Source organism: Odontomachus brunneus, unplaced genomic scaffold (genome assembly GCF_010583005.1).
Source record: "Odontomachus brunneus isolate Ranch 3 - 2012 unplaced genomic scaffold, Obru_v1 Obru_scaffold_299, whole genome shotgun sequence".
Lineage (NCBI taxonomy): Eukaryota > Metazoa > Arthropoda > Insecta > Hymenoptera > Formicidae > Odontomachus > Odontomachus brunneus.
The window spans coordinates 216,836-221,603 of record NW_022639749.1 but is presented as its reverse complement, the minus strand read 5'-3'; positions in this window follow the sequence as shown (position 1 = coordinate 221,603).

Below are 4,768 nucleotides of genomic sequence, written 5' to 3'. Positions count from 1 at the left end.
GGGGGGGGGGGGGAGGTACCCGTAGGTACCCAGAGGGAAGGAACGCCAGCAGTGACGTCCCCTCCCCGCCCACGGGTGCGCCACCCTTCTATCCCGCGCTAGTACGCGGATAGGTGAGGCGCTGCTCTTCTCCTGCGGCGACTCAGCCCGTCCCGGGGGGCACTTCTGACATTACTAGTGTCACTGCTGTTATACATAGTATAACTGCTAATACTAGTAGTGTCATTCCCGCACAACACAAAATATTAGAATTTTGAATAAGTTCTCGCTAATTTTTCGTGAAAATTAATGCTTTATTTTAAAAAAATCGTAAAAAACATGTCACTGAAAGTATTGTCCATCGCTAGCCACTACTTTTTCCCATCTTTCTGACAGCATTTGAATTCCACGTCGGAGAAACGACACGTCTTTTGAGGCTATCCAAGAGTCGACCCATTTTTTGGCATCTTCATAAGAATGGAAGTGCTTCTCAGCCAAGCCATGTGCCATCGATCGGAACAAGTGATAATCGGAAGGGGCAATGTCTGGTGAATACGGCGGGTGAGGTAGGACTTCCCATTTAAACGTTTCCAAGTAGATTTTCACTGGTTGTGCAACATGTGGCCGAGCGTTGTCATGTTGCAAAATCACTTTGTTGTGTCTCTGCTCGTATAGCTGCCATTTTTCCTTCAATGCTCGGCTCAAACGCATCAATTGTAGTCGATAGCGATCTCTCGTAATGGTTTCGTTCGGTTTGAGCAGCTCATAATAAACTACACCCAGCTGATCCCACCAAATGCAGAACAGAACTTCGAACCATGGATATTCGGCTTTGCCGATGATGTTGATGCACGGGCTTACCCCACGATCTTCTACGCTTAAGGTTATCGTAGTGTATTCACTTTTTATCGCCAGTCATCATACCATGCAAAAACCTTTCCTTTTCTGTCGTTGAAGCAGATGTTTACACGTGAAAAGACGCCATTCGACGTCTCTCGGCTTCAACTCGTACGGCACCTAATGTTCTTGCTTTTGAATCATTCCTAATACTTTCAAACGTTTCGAAACTGTTGTGTGATCAACTCCTAATGATTCTGCAAGTTCAGCTAGCGTCTGACATGAGTCTTCATGAAGTAATACTTCCAATTCTTCGTTTTCAAACTTTTTCGGTGTGCCAGAGCGTTCTTTATCTTCAACATTACAATCATTATTTTTGAAGCGTCTAAACCAATCTCTGCATGTTGTTTCCGACAGAGCATGGTCGCCGTAAGTTTCAAGAATTCTGTGTGCTTCAGCTGCAGATTTTTTTTTAATAAAGTAGTGCAGTAAAATTCCCCGCAAATACTCCTTTTTGGCACGAAACTCGACATGTTTCACACTATGAAAAAAAAAGTTGTTTACACTTCGGCGAAATGACATACACTGAATTTCAATCTTGCTTATAGTACTTCTTTATATTAGGTGGTAAACTTAGTTCCTGCGGCTCACAGTTAGATGACGTTAGTTGTAGGTGTAATTTATTTTGACATCTGAAACTGGCTGCATTTTAGAGGTTAGACATTTGTCAATAAAATTCAGTGCGAAGAGATTTATTTAAGCGAGCAGTGCTATTTTTCTTTTGATTAAATATGGAACGTGATAAGTTGTTTTTTTTTGACATGTGCTGCTTCATTACTTTGACTTGAAAAAAACTGCAGCTGCAGCTCATAAATTGCTTTTCGAAGCTTATGGCAATTATGCTCCATCGGAAAGAACATGCCAAGTATGGTTTCAGCGATTTAAGAGTGGTGATTTTGATGTCAATGATAAAGAACGCTCAGGCCAACCGAAAAAGTTTGAAGACACCGATTTGCAGGCATTATTGGACGAAAACTCTACTCAAACGCTCCAAGAATTGTCTGCAGCATTAAATGTTACTCCGATGGCTGTTTCCAAACGTCTACATGCAATGGGAAAAATTCAAAAGGAAGGAAAATGGGAAGGACACGAATTAACCGCAAATGCCATTGCGAATCGCTTAAACATCTCTATTTCTCTGCTCGCCAGGCAGAAAAAGAAGAGTTTTTTGTGGCGCATAGTGACTGGCGATGAAAAATGGATATACTTCGATAATCCTAAACGAAGAAAATCATGGGTAGACCCTGGCCAACCATCGACATCCACACCAAAGAGAAATATTCATGGCCACAAAGCAATGCTTTGCATTTGGTGGGATATGCACGGCGTCGTTTATTATGAGCTACTCAGACCGAACGAAAGTATCACGGGGGATCGATATCAATCACAATTAAACCGTCTGAATGAAGCATTGTTGGAAAAAAGGCCAGCAGTAGCCAGCAATCGACGTAAAGTCATGCTTTTGCACGACAACGCTCGACCACACGTTGCCAAAGCCGTCAAAGAAACACTGATGCAGCTCGAGTGGGAAGTTCTCCCGCACCCAGCGTATTCACCAGACTTAGCTCCTTTGGACTATTACTTGTTCCGGTCGATGCAGCACGGCTTGGTGGATACACACTTCATAAATTACGAGGACGTGCGAAAATGGATCGACGAATGGATTGCATCAAAAGACCAATCGTTCTATCTTCGCGGAATCTACGCGTTGCCCGAAAGATAGGAAAAATGTATAGCTAGCGAGGGAAAATACTTCGATTAATGTATTTTTTGCTTTTGATGTCGAAATAAATGAGTTTTTTAAACAAAAAAACCGCAGGAACTAAGTTTACCACCTAATAGATGCGTTACCATCTTAAACTACACGCACGCAGTTCTGGTAACGCCATCTGTTGGAAAACAGCGAGAACTTATTCAAGGTTCTGATATTTATAAAATATTTATAAAATATTTATAAGATTTATTTGAATATTTTATAAATATTTACCAAAATATTCCATAAATATTTTGATGACCTTAATTTCAATAGATCATAAATATTTATTATAAAAAATATTATAAAATATTACGTGCGTCGCCTGATCTCGATCGCGGGAGTCGATTGGCTCCGGTCAGCTGTTTGCTGCGGCAACGAAGTGTAAACGGATCAGCTGTTTGTCACGGCAACAAAGTGTTACAGTTTGAAAAAGATTGCGCTTGACAGCGGATGTGTTTATTGATTTCTCTGGATTTTCTTAAAACAATCCGCTTGTATAAAATTTGAAATAGAGTTCTTATTTGTTCTGCGAAACTTCGTGTTGTTCTTATTTCCGCGTTACACACGTACGTAACAATATTATGAATAATACCCCTGCTTTAGGTAAAATGTAGAAACGTGCGTACGATTCGACATACGTCGAGGTTCTTATATGCCGCTAGCATTTATTGGTTAATTTCGGCAACTACCAAAGACATCGGTTTCGTTCGAAAAGCACGTACTTCTCCACACTTTACTCTATTGAAATTAATGGTTTGTAATATTACAAATAATACCATTGCTTTAGATAAAGCGTGGAAACGCGCGTATGTCTCAACGTATGTCTCAAGTCGGCTCACGCGGGCCGGCTCTTATATGCCGCTAGCATTTATTGTTTATTTCACAGCAACTACAAAAAAGATATCGATGCCACTCAAAAAGCACCGACTTTTCTACAATTTATTGGAATTAGAGATTTATAATTATAAATTAGAAGTTAAAAGATATCGATTTTATTAAAAAAATACTGACTTTTCTATGCGTTTTTCTCCTACGCTTTACTTAACGCATTAATATTACATTTAAAAACTTCTAATTCCAATAGAATGAACTTTGGAAAAATAAATATCTTTTTAATCACATCGATATCTCTTTTATAGTTGACGAAAAATAAGCAATAAATTCTAATGGCATGTAAGAACCTGTCCGCAAAGTCGAGACGTACGCACGTTTACAGTTGTCGCATAGGGTCTTTAAGAGAATATTATATCCAAAATAGTCTTTTCTTATAGTTTATATGAAACCTAATTTAAAAAATCTAATTAAACAAAGAAAATATTATATAAATTTTTTATATTGGGGTCTCTCAAGATCCCATGCGTCGACTCGTGTTCGCAAAGTAGCGCGACGATTGTAGGGTTAATGCCGCTAGCAATTATTGTTTATTTCTCGACAATAACAACAGATCAATGTCATTAAAAAAGTATTGACTTTTCGATAGTTTATTCCCAGATAACATAATGTCTAAAATCAGGACATAAGATGTCTTAAAGATCATCTTTAAGACATCTTTCAGATGATTTACGTATAAATGTCTTTAAAGCGTCTTAAAGATTATCTTTAAGACGTATTATGTCCCCATTTTAGACATTATGTTGTCTAAAATGGGTTCTATTGGAATTATAATGTTACAATTAATACCGGTGAGTTAAGGAGGTTTATCTGCTACCGTGTTAGTCAAAGGTATGCTAAACAATTTGACTAGCGTAGTAGATGTATATGCGGCAACGCTGTTGAATACAAGCGAGAGCTTCTGCTCGCTCTACTAAATCGCGTACGTTACCTCGTGCTGTCAACAATAACAAAATGTCAACTGAAAATGAGGTTAAAAGAAAAAGATTTTATTGGAAAAATAAGCTTGTGACAGAAAAAGTTTATAAAAACCGTATACGATTGAAGGAAGTTGGAAAAAACTTGCAAAAAGTTCGCACTCGATGTGAAGGTAACCTTCAACCACGTGAAAATGTTCGAGAAAAGAAGACATTAGAGGGACGCCGAATTGTTGATCTGAATTCTCTTGGAAAAAATTTGATTTGTCAATCATGTGGTTCAATTTTGTCTTTATTAGACATAGAAGATGAAGAGTGCAAAGGCTTA